Source organism: Papio anubis, chromosome 18, assembly GCF_008728515.1.
Source record: "Papio anubis isolate 15944 chromosome 18, Panubis1.0, whole genome shotgun sequence".
In the NCBI taxonomy this organism is placed as follows: domain Eukaryota; kingdom Metazoa; phylum Chordata; class Mammalia; order Primates; family Cercopithecidae; genus Papio; species Papio anubis.
The window spans coordinates 46877706-46890661 of NC_044993.1; positions in this window are offsets into that span (position 1 = coordinate 46877706).

Consider the following 12956-nt stretch of genomic DNA (forward strand, 5'->3'; position numbering starts at 1 on the left):
TTTCTGCTGTCTGTACATTCAAACTATACTTTATTTATTATGCTATATTTACTTAGCATTTAAAAACTACCTCCTGCCAGTCACCTGTAATCCCAACACTTTGGGAGGCCAAGGCAGGCAGATCACCTGAGGTCAGGAGTTTGAAACCAGCCTGGCCAACATGGTGAAACCCCATCTCTACTAAAAATACAAAAATCAGCCAGGCGCGGTGGTGGGTACCTGTAATCCCAGCTACTTGGGAGGCAGAGGTTGTAGTGAGCCGAGATTGCTCCCTTGCACTGCAGCCTGGGCAGCAGAGCAAGACTCTGTTTCAAAAAAACAAAACAAAACTACCTCCTTATCTTTTTCACTCAAATATACTTAAAAAGGAAGCTACAGCATATAACCACTACCAATGGAAACCCACGGTCATATGTCATAATTAGAAATTAATTATAGGCCAGACACGGCGGTTCACGCCTGTAATTCCAGCACTTTGGGAGACTGAGGAGGGTGGATTACCTGAGGTCAGGAGTTTGAGACCAGCCTGACCAATATGGTGAAACACCATCACTATCAAAAACACAAAAAAATGTAGCTGGACATGGTGGCAGGCACCTGTAATCCCAGCTACTCGGGAGGCTGAGACAGGAGAATCGCTTGAACCCAGGAGGCAGAGGTTGCAGTGAGCTGAGATCACGCTACTACACGCCAGCCTGGGCAACACAGCGAGACTCTATCTCAAAAAATAAATAAATAAAATAAAATAAAGAAATTAACTGTAAATATGGTGAAACTCTGTCTCTACTAAAAATACAAAAATTAGCCAGGTATGGTGGCTCGTGCCTGTAATCCCAGCTACTAGGGAGGCTGATGCACGAGAATTGCTTGAACCCAGAAGGCAAATGTCACACTAAGCCGAGATCACGCCAGTGCACTCCAGCCTGGGAGTGAGACTCTGTCAAAAAAAAAAAAAAAAAAATTCCAGCCACGGCAATTATTATCACACTGGATATTTACCGAAGCCTGCAGGAGGGAAAAACAGCTGGGTCATGGTTCACTGCTGGTTGGAGGCTGAGCCAAGAGCGAACCAAGTGTGCTGATACCCATGCCTCTGATTTCTAGAGAGTTCTGTGGCCTTCAAGGAGTCCCAGGGGAGCAAGATTAGAGCACCCAGTCCTTAAGTACCCTGCTATCAGCGGCCTTGACAGAGGAGATCTCTCCTTGGCAGCTGGAATCAGCACCCAGGGCTTTGTCAACTATTATAGAAACATTTTCTTCTTTTTGTAAAACAGAAGTTTTCTTTTCTTTTCTGATTACAAAGGAAGTTATTGCTGTGGAATCGCAAGATAATCCCCATCCTCTGGTCTGTCTGTCCTTTGTCCCCATGACTGAAATCCAACTTTTGCAAAACACTTACTTTTATTTTATGTTTTATTCTAGAGACAGGCTCTTGCTCTGCCGCCCAGGCTGGAGTGCAGTGGTGCAATTTCGGCTCACTGAAGCTTTGACCTCCCAGGTCTCAAGTGTTCCTCCCACCTCAGCCTCCTGAGTAGCTGGGACTACAGGCACATGCCACCACACCCTTTTTGTATGTGTGTGTATATATATATTTGTGTGTGTGTGTGTGTGTGTGTGTGTGTGTGTGTGTGTAGAGATGGGTAGGGGGTGGGTCTTACTATGTTGCCCAGGCTGGTCTCAAACTCCTGGGCTCAAGCGATCCTCCTGCCCTGGGGCCTCCCAAAGTGCTGGGATTACAGGCATGAGCCACCATGATAGGCCTGAAAAAACATTTAAATTATAAAATTAATGTTTCTCTGTCAGCACTTCATGGAATCAGTACTTCATGGAATTCTCATATCAGCTCTGTGCAACCATATCCTGTTCTCTTTTCTGGAAACTAGTTCGGAAAGTTTCATTTCTTTTTTTTTAGGTGGAGTCTTGCTCCGTCGCCCAGGCTGGAGTGCAGTGGCATGATCTCAGCTCACTGCAATCTCCGTCTCCCAGGTTCAAGCGATTCTCCTGCCTCAGCCTCCCAAGTATCTGGGATTACAGGTGTGAGACACCGTACCCAGCTAATTTTTGTATTTTTAGTAGAGACGGGGTTTCACCATATTGGCCAGGCTGGTCTTGAACCCCTGACCTCAGGTGATCCGCCTGCCTCAGCCTCCCAAAGTAGTGGAATTACAGGCGTGAGCCACCGCACCTGACTGGAAAGTTTCATTTCTTTAACTGTTCGGGGAAATATCATTTATTCCCTCAACAAATACTTTCTGAGTACTTATCATACGCCAGGGAATAGTCTAAAACTGCAGACACCATGGTAACTACACACACTGTCCTTTCCTTGTGGAACTTACCTTCCAGTGGGGACAGACAAACAATTACAAGTGAACAAATAAATAAGAATTTCAGAAACGCTTCACTGAGGAGGCACTTCAGCAAAGGTCAGAAGGAAGTTTCAGTCATGCTGAAATTCCTGTTTGTTTCCTTAAGAGCAGGTTATTACCATCTGGCATGCTATGTATTTTACTTATTTATTTATTGGCTGATTTTTTTCTACCATTGTCTCCTCAGTGCCTGAACATAGTAGGTGCTTAATAAATATTGATGGACTAATAATGCTTTGAAGGAAATAAGCAGGGCCAGGCGTGGTGGCTCACGCTTGTAGTCCCAGCACTTTGGGAGGCTGAGGTGGGAGGATTGCTTGAGACCAGGAGTTTGAGACCAGCCTGGGCAATATGGTGAAACCTCGCCTCTACAAAAAAAAAAAAAAATTATCCACATATGGTGTCATGCACCTGTAGTCTCAGCTACTCAGGAGGCTAGGTGGGAGGATCACTTGAGCCCAGGAGGTTGAGGCTGCAGTGAGCTATGACTGCACCACTGCACTCCAGCCTGGGTGACAGAGCGAGACCCTATCTATAAAAGAAAAACACCAAAAACCAAAGAAGAGGGCAAGAGAGAGGGAAACAAAGCCAGACAGCAGTTAAAGTCACAAGGACAGATCTTAATCTGTAATATGCTGTTGTAATAGGAAACAGAGTCCAGCGTGAACTGAATTCAACTTCTATTTGTACAGAGAATGAGGGAACAGGAGTGGGGGTGAGGAGCAGGGGCTCAGTAAAGTTAAGGCAGTGAAAAATTACAAAACACATGAAGAGGGGAGGCGTTGGCCCAGATGAAACCCATCTGGGCTTGCTAACTGGTGCTTATCAGCAGCGACGTTGGGCTTGTACTCTCCCACAGGGGCTGGGAGACGGGCCCTATCCTCAGGTGTTGGCTGGAACAAACAGTGAGTTCTTTTGGCAACCTTGAGTTTTCTCATGCAGGTAACTTTTAGGGGATCATTCCAGGGATGAGACCTTGAGCTATTAGAAACTATGTCAGTGTTTGGCTGGGTACAGTGGCTCATGGCTGTAATCCCAGCACTTAGGGAGGCCAAGGTGGGCAGATCACTTGAGCCCAGGAGTTCGAGACCAGGCTGGGCAACATGGTGAAACCCCATCTCTACAAAAACATGCAAAAATTAGCCAGTCTCACTGTAGCAGGATGAGCCACAAACAAAACTCCTCAGACGCCAGATTAAAGAAGGAAGAGGTTTATTCGGCTGGGAGCATCAGCAGACTTGTGTCTTAAGAGCCGAGCTCCCTGAAAAAGCAATCTGTGGCCTTTTGAAAGTCTTACAACTCTAAGGGGTCCACGTGAAAGGGTCGTGATAAATCGAGCAAGTGTGGGGAATGTGACTGGGGGCTACATGCATCAGCTAACAGAACAGAAAATTTTGCAATGCTTTTTCATACAATGTCTGGAATTTGTAGATAACACAAGTAGTTCAGGTCAGGGGTTGATGTTATTATTATTACTTTTTAAATAAGGGCAGGATAAGGAAGGAGACCACTACTACTCCTGCTGTCCTCCTTCCCCCATCTTGCCTAGTTTACAAGACAGGAGGAAAGAAAAAAAGCAAAAAGTTAAAAAAACAAAAGTAAGATAAATAGCCAGACAACCTTGGCACCACCACCCAGCCCTAGGAGTTAAAAAAGTAATAATAATAACACCAACCCCTGACCTAAACTACTTGTGTTATCTGTAAATTCCAGACATTGTATGAAAAAGTATTGCAAAACATTCTGTTCTCTTAGCTGATGCGTTTAGCCCCCAGTCACATTCTCCACGCTTGCTCGATTTATCACCTTTTCACATGGACCTCTTAGAGCTGGAAGCCTTTCAAAAGGCCAATAATTTCTTTTTCAGGGAGCTCGGCTCTTAAGACACAAGTCTGCTGACGCTCCCAGCTGAATAAACCTCTTCCTTCTTTAATCCAGCATCTGAGGAGTTTTGTCTGCGGCTGGTCCTGCTACATCATAACCTGGTCTCAAAATAAAAATACAGAAAAAACTATGTTGGTGTCTGGCTAGCTTGGCCAAGGAGGGAATCTTTGTCAGATGACCAGGAAAGACCTCTTGGAGGATCAGCCATTGGTGAGGATGCAAGAGAACCCCAAAATCAGGGCTCAGCTCAGGAGGGTTCTGGGCTTCACGGAGGAAAGAATTCAAGAGTGAGCAGACAGTGAAAGCAAGCAAGTTTATTTGTGCCACAGTGTACAACAAGATGGCTGCTCCACAGACAGAGCAGGCCTGTCCCACAGGCAGAGGGCACTCCCTGATTGCTTGCTGGCTCTACTGACACCTCCTTCTAATCACATGCTAATTAAGGGGCGGGCTATTCACAAACTTTCTGGAAAGGGGGCAGGGTGTTCCTGGAACCAGATAAGGTACCTTTTGGGTTTATTGCCATGGGACTTGTAAATTGTCATGCTGCTGGTGGAAGTGCCTTATGCAAATGTATTATAATTCCTAGTCCTAGCTGGTTTGAGCCGGCTTCTCTGCAACATCCTGTTTTTGTTTTGTTTTGTTTTTATTTTTATTTTTATTTTTTTTGAGACGGAGTCTCGCTCTGTTCCCCAGGCTGGAGTGCAGTGGCACGATCTCAGCTCACTGCAAGCTCCACCTCCTGGGATCATGCCATTCTCCTGCCTCAGCCTCCTGAGTAGCTGGGACTACAGGTGCCCGCCACCGCGCCTGGCTAATATTTTTTGTATTTTTAGTAGGGACGGGGTTTCACCGTGGTCTCGATCTCCTGACCTTGTGATCCGCCCGCCTCAGCCTCCCAAAGTGCTGGGATTACAGGCGTGAGCCACCGCGCCCGGCGCTTTTTTTTTTTTTTTTTTTTGAGATGGAGTCCCTGTTACTTATGCTGGAGTGTAGTGGCACGATCTTGGCTCACTGCAACCTCTGCTTCCTGGGTTCAAGCAAGTCTCCTGCCTCAGCTTCGCGAGTAGCTGGGATTACAGGCATGCACCACCACGCCCAGCTAATTTTTGTATTTCTAGTAGAGACGGGGTTTCGCCATGTTGGCCAGGCTGGTCTCAAACTCCGGACCTCAGGTGATCCACCTGCCTCGGCCTTCCAAAGTGCTGGGATTACAGGCGTGAGCCACCGTGCTCAGCCTCATACCTTCTATTAAGTAAGTCCCAGGCCAGGCATGGTGGGTCACGCCTGTAATCCCAGCACTTTGGGAGACTGAGACTGGCGGATCACTTGAAGTCAGGAGTGACCTACTTGCAAACAATATTTGCAAGTCATGCCAACTTAAGTCAAAGGGCATGGTCGACTTAACAACTCCTCTATAAACTTCCCCGGATCCTCCAAAACCCAGCCAAATTTCTCCTGGCAAAAAGCTAAATCAGACATTAAAAAAAGGCACATGTGCTCTGATTGTCCTTCCAGCTCTGTCAGCTACCTCCCTCAATGAACATAGGTTCGACTTCAGGGGCTGATATGGGGTCCACTCCTGGTGGTACTGGTTAAACTTACTTCCTCCAGAAGCAGGGGTTATAGGCTGGGGCTCGTTGGATAAGGAGGGGTGTCTGATGACCTGGTGTAGAATCCTGCACCAGAAGACTGGAAGAACCCTCTTGAGAATCAGGGAACTGAGAAGGCAGGGAGTCGAGGCAGAGGGGCAGGCATGGGTGTCCTAGGGGAAGCAGATAGGAAGGGTTCATGAAGGAATCTGCTCCAATAGCCTAAAAGGCACTCTGGTGGCAAGTCATTCATTCTTGTCCCCCTGTCTAACAAGGATCTCTACTACTAGGCTGGGCGCAGTGGCTCACGCCTGTAATCCCAGCACTTTGGGAGGCCGAGGTGGGAGGATCACTTGAGGCCAGGAGTTTGAGACCTGCCTGGGCAACATAGCGAGACCATATCTAATAAAAATAGAAAAAAACACCAAGGAGCTCTACTAGACACTGGGAGTTTTCTAAGTCTAGCTAGAGTGCAGTTATTTTTTCATTCAAATTCCCACCTCTCTTTTTCCTCAAGAAAGCTCAGCAGGGCAATCACCACCAATTCCTGCAAAGAGGGAGTGAGTATAGTCAGCAGGGTGCAACCAAAGTGACTTATGAGACACGATTAGCAAACGGAATGCAACCAAAGAGGTGTTTTAATAAGCAAAGTACAGATAGAGCAGTGAAAATAGGAAGGAGAGGTGAAAATAGGGGACAGGACTCATAGTCTGAGTTCCACAAAAAGCAAAGATAGTGTTATGGTGTTGGGCAAAAGAGGGATGACAAAGATGACCAAAAAAGATGCTAACAGAGCATAGAGAGATGCCAAAGAATTCAGAGCATTCAGGTTTCAGCCACCGCAGCCACTGAGGGCCTGGAAACCACCCCACTGCCAGCAGTAAGGTAGGGGGAAGGGTGCAGCCAACAGTCACAGTAGGACTCCAGCCCACAATATCCCCCTACAGTGGGACTCCAGCCCACAATCCTAGCAGGAAACACATGACTCTGGTGTCCAAGAGTCACCCCAGTGTGGGACCTCTCAAAATAACAAAAACTTCAAAACAGGGCCGGGCGCAGTGGGTCACACCTGTAGTCCCAGCAGTTTGGGTGGATCACCTGAGGTCAGGAGTTCGAGACCAGCCTGGCAAACATGGTGAAACTCTGTCTCTATAAAAAAATACAAAAATTAGCCAGGTGTAGTGGCGGGCGCCTGTAATCCCAACTACTCAGGAGGCTGAGGCAAGAGAATCGCTTGAATTGGGAGGCGAAGGTTGCAGTGAGCCGAGATCCCACCATTGCACTCTAGCCTGGGCAACAAGAGGGAAACTCTATCTCAAAAAAAAAAAAAAAAAAACAATTCAACATATCCTGCCTAACATAAAATAGAAACAATTGCCCACATAGCCAAAGCAGACTACAAAGGCACAAAATACGTATAAGCGTGCATTTCTGCACTAAGAACAGGAGAAGTGCAATTGCCAATCGCTCGGTTATTGGAAACTAAAGAGAAAAACATCTGAGGGAAGGGGTGACGGAGCTGGTGCAGAGGCTCAGGCCTGTAATCTCAGTACTGTGGGAGGCAGAGATGGGAGGATCACTTAAGCCTAGGAGTTCAAGGCCAGCCTGGGCAACACAGTGAGACCCCCATCTCTAAAAAACTAAAAAATAGATGGGCATCATGGCACGAACCTGTAGTCCCAGCTACTCAGGAGGCTGAGGTGGGAGGATCGCTTGAGCCTGGGACATCGAGGCTGCAGTGAGCCGAGATCACACTGCTGCACTCCAGCCTGGGCCACAGAGCAAGACCCTGTCTCTAAAAAAAAAAAAAAAAAAAAGAGAGAGAGAGAGAGAGAATGAGAGAGAGAAAAGGGGAGGGAGAACGAGGACGTAGCCAGCGAGGTGTGCTCCCATCCTGGGCATGGGGACAATGAACTGGCCACCAAGCCAGGGGCCCTGTTCTCATGTCCTGGTTCACCAGGTCTCGAGGGGAGGCAAAGAGGACACTCACCTGTCCATGGACGCCAAATGGTGCCAATGGCCTTTAATTTGGGGTCCTGGTAAAGGTTTTCCCAGGGTTCCCATGGCTTGTTAGTCTCCAGGAAAGATAACCACTGTGAAAAGAACCCTTAGGTCCAGCACAGCTCTCCAGTGGTAACAGCCCTAGAGTTACAGCTCCCCAGCTCCCATCTGCAATGAGCAAAGACCCCTGTATCCTGTTCGTCCCTTTGTAGTCGCCAGGATGATGCAGGCAAAGCCCTCAGCTCAGGAGGGTTCTTAGCTTCCCTCGAGTGGACAGTGAAAGACAGCAAGTGTGTATGAGCGACATCGTGCATGGCTTGCCCACAGGTGGACGAGGCTCACCAGCCACATCTCCTCATAAGAATGACTCTCTCCTTACCCAGAGCTTATACTCTTTGCACCTCTTGCTACAGTCCCACCTACTTTAGGGTAGCTTGTGTCTATATCTGCCTCCCCTTGTTTTATTTTGTTTTGTTTTGTTTGAGACAGGGTCTCACTCTGTCGCCCAGGCCGGAGTGCAGTGGTGCGATCTCACCTCACTGCAGCCTCCACCTCCCCAGTTTAAGCAATTCTCCTGCCGCAGCCTCCCGAGTAGCTGTCACTACAGGCATGCACCACCACATCCAGCTAACTTTTTGTATTTTTAGTAGAAGCAGGGTTTTGCTCTGTTGGCCAGGCTGGTCTTGAACTCTGGCCTCAAGGGATTTGCTCACCTTGGCTTCCCAGAGTGCTGGGATTACATGCATGAGGCACCGCACAGGCCTGCTTCCCCTTTAAATGAGAACAGAGTGACGGGGCTGGTCGGTATAACTTTGCTGCTGCTATTTGAGTTAGGTGGGCCTGCTCTATTCTCCTTCAGTACCAAGTGGGACTGTAGTCTTCTGAGGCTCAGAGCAGCAACAATGGTGGTGAAGACATTGATGTCCTGACCAACTAGCTCTGCATGGGAGACACCTGGTGAGCAGGAACAGTTTACCTACGAGCTGCATCACCTGCAGAGGTGGGTGTGAGCCAGGATGGGGGTCAAAGAAGTGCACTGGGAAAGCCTAATGTGGCTGTGACCTCTGACCCCTGCCCCAGCTCCCTTTCTGACAGCTAGGTTCTTAAGAATTTCCTGGCATTTACTGAGAAAGCTTGGAATGCATATTCATACCCCTGAATTACCAGAGCAATAGGAGAATTAGGGGAATGGCTATGAGATTTCTGGTGGGGAATGTGTGGAGTCCCAGGTGGTTGACTCCCACACCTTCTTCCCTTTTACCTTCTCATTTATGTTTTTTTATTTATTATTTTTGTTTTGTTTTGTTTTTTGTATTTTTTTGAGACGGAGTCTTGCTCTGTCACCCAGGTTGGAGTGCAGTGGCATGATCTTGGCTCACTGCAACCTCCACCTCCCGTGTTCAAGTGATTCTCCTGTCTCAGCCTCCTGAGTCACTGTAGCTGGGACCACAGGTCTGTGCCACCACGCCCAACTCTTCCCTTTTACCCTCTCGTTGTCTCTCCGTTCCTTGCCTGCCTTTTTAACTTTTTTTTTTTTTTAATTTGAGACAGGGTCTCAAAGAGTTGGCCAGGCTGGTCTCGAACTCCTGACCTCATGATCCACCCTCCTCGGCCTCCCAAAGTGCTGGGATTACAGGCATGAGCCACCACCCCCAGTCCCTTGCGCTGCTTTTGACCTCCATTACACACTGTTGTCATCACAGCAAGACTCCATGCTAGGAACACGAACAGGTCCAGCCACTGGGTCAAGATGTGGGAGGTGGGGAGAGTAGGCTCCACCGCGCTCTCAGAATGAATATGCGTAGGATCATTTCTTTTCTTTTATTTTCTTTTTGGAGACAGAGTTTCGATCTGTGGCCCAGGCTGGAGTGCAGTGGTGCAGTCTCGGCTCACTGCAACCTCCGCCTCCCAGGTTCAAGTGTTCCTGCGTCAGCCTCCAGAGTAGCTGGGATTACAGGCATCTGCTACCACACTCTGCTAATTTTTGTATTTTCAGTAGAGACGGGGTTTCACTATGTTGTCCAGGTTGATCTCGAACTCCTGACCTCAAGTGATCTGCCTGCTGTGGCCTCCCAAAGTGCTGGGATTACAGGTATAAACCACTGGGCCCAGCCCTGCCCTCTCTTCATTCTCTTGTTCATCCATTACAGGCAGTATGGACTAGTGGTTAAGCATGTGGACACTTAAGCCAGGCTGCTTTGGTTCAAATTTCAGTTCTGGGCTGGGCGCAGTGGCTCACACCTGTAATCCCAGCACTTTGGGTGGCCAAGGCAGGCAGATCACCTGAAGTCAGGAGTTCAAGACTAGCCTGGCCAACATGGTGAAACCCCATCTCTACTTAAAAAAAAAAATGCAAAAATTAGCTGGGCATAGTTACAGGTGCCTGTAATCCCAGCTACTCAAGAGGCTGAGGCAGGGAGAATTGCTTGAACCCGGGAGGTGGAGGTTTCAATAAGCCGAGACCACACCACTGAACCCCAGTCTGGGCGACAGAGCGAGACTGTGTCTCAAAAACAACAACAAAAAAAGTTGGCTGGGCATGGTGGCTCATGCCTGTAATCCCAGCACTTTGGGAAGCCAAGGAGCGCGGATCACGAGGTCAGGAGTTCGAGACCAGCCTGGCCAACATGGTGAAACCTCGTCTCTACTAAAAATACAAAAATTAGCAGGGCATGGTGGCACATGCCTGTAATCCCAGCTACTCGGAAGGCTGAGGTGGGAGAATTGCTTGAACCCAGGAGGCAGAAGTTGCAGTGAGCCGAGATCACGCCATTGTACTCCAGCCTGGGTGACAGAACAAGACCGTCTCAGAAAAAAAGTAAAAAACAAAAAAAAAAATTTTTAAAGTTCAATTCTGGGCCAGGTGCAGTGGCTCACGTTGGTAATCCCAGCACTTTGGGAGGCCAAGGAGGGTGGATCACTTGATCCCAGGGGTTCAAGACCAGCCTGGGTAAGAGTGAGACCCCATCTCTATAAAAAAAAAAAATGTCAGTTCTATCACTGTTATTTAATCTCAGTTTCTTCATCTGTAAAATGGATTATCTGAGTAGCCTCCTGTTATCCATGGGGCACATGTTCTAAGACTCCCCCCCTCCCCCAGTGGATGCCTGAAACCAAACCCTAAATATACTGTTTTCTCCTATACATATATACCCATGGGAATTTTTTCTTTTTTCTTTTTTTTCTTTTTTTTTTAAGACGGAGCCTTGCTCTGTCACCCAGGCTGGAGTGCAGTGGTGAGATCTCGGCTCACTGCAGCCTCCACCTCCTGGATTCAAGCGATTCTCCTGTCTCAGCCTCCCGAGTAGTTGTGATTACAGGTGTCTGCCACCATGCCAGGCTAATTTTTGTATTTTTAGTAGAGACGAGCTTTCGCCATATTGGCCAGGCTGGTCTCGAGCTCTTGACCTCAAGTGATCCACCCACCTCGGCCTCCCAAAGTGCTGGGATTACAGGTGAGAGCCACTGCACCCGATCCCTATGGGAAAATTTAATGTATAAATTATGTACAGTTAAGAGATTAACAATAATAAGTAATAATAAAATAGAACAATTATAACAATACACTGTAATAAAAGTTATGTAAATGTAGTTTCTCTTTCTCCCTCTGTCTCTCAAAATATCTTATTGTAATATATTCACCTATCTTTAACTTAGCCTTGACTTAAAACTCACGGACTCACCTATTTTGGGACCACAGTTGACCCAGCATAACTCAAGCAAGAGAATGAAACCTCAGATAAGGGGGCTACTGTACATGAGTTTTGCATGTAAAGCTGCTAGAAGAGTGTCTGGCATACAGGGGAGGCTCAGTAAATGCTGGCCGCCACACCAGGCAGCATCGTACAGTAGTTAAGAAAGCTGGCCACACGTGGTGGCTCACGCCGGTAATCCCAGCACTTTGGGAGGCCGAGGCAGGTGGATCACGAGGTCAGGAGTTTGAGACCAGCCTGACGAACATGGTGAAACCCTGTCTCTACTAAAAATACAAAAATTAACTGGGTGTGGGGGCGTGCGCCTGTAATCCCAGTTACTCAGGAGGCTGAGGCAGGAGAATCGCTTGAACCCAGGAGGCAGAGGTTGTAGTGAGCCGAGATTGTGCCACTGCACTCCAGCCTGGGTGACAGAGTGAGACTCAGTCTAAAAAAAAGAAAAAAAAGAAAGAAAGAAAGCTAGACTGCCTAGAGTTGAAGTCTAGCTCTGTGACCATAGGCAGGTCACTTAACCTCTCTGGGCCTGTTTCATCTTTTGTATAAAATGAACATAACCAGCCCCAGCCCTGGTTCCAGCCCCAGCATCAGCCTCAGGAAACAATAAAATAATGAAATAAAACATAAAATAATACAATACAATAATATTAATAAAATATTTAAAAAACGTGAACAAATGGCCGGGCGCGGTGGCTCAAGCCTGTAATCCCAGCACTTTGGGAGGCCGAGACGGGCGGATCATGAGGTCAGGAGATCGAGACCATCCTGGCTAACACGGTGAAACCCCGTCTCTACTAAAAAATACAAAAAAACTAGCCGGGCGAGGTGGCGGGCGCCTGTAGTCCCAGCTACTCGGGAGGCTGAGGCAGGAGAATAGCGTAAACCCGGGAGGCGGAGCTTGCAGTGAGCTGACATCCGGCCACTGCACTCCAGCCTGGGCGACAGAGCAAAACTCCGTCTCAAAAAAAAAAAAAAAAAAAAAAACATGAACAATAATATTACTTGTAGGTAAAACATGCAATAACCTAGATAATAGATAACCTATTGTGAGGATTTTATTTATGTATTATTTATTTACTTATTTGCTATTATTTTTTGAGGCAGAGTCTCACTCTGTCACCCAGGCTGGAGTGCGTTGGCACAATCTCGGCTCACTGCAACCTCTGCCTCCTGGGTTCAAGCGATTGCGCTGCCTCAGCCTTCCAAGTAGCTGGGATTACAGGCACCTGCCACCACGCCCGGCTACTTTTTCTGTATTTTTAGTAGAGACGGTGTTTCGCCATGTTGGCCAGGCTGGTCTCAAACTCCTGACCTCAAGTGATCCTCCCACCTCGGCCTCCCAAAGTGCTGGGATTACAGGCATGAGCCACTGTGCCTGTCCTATTGTGAAGATTAAATAA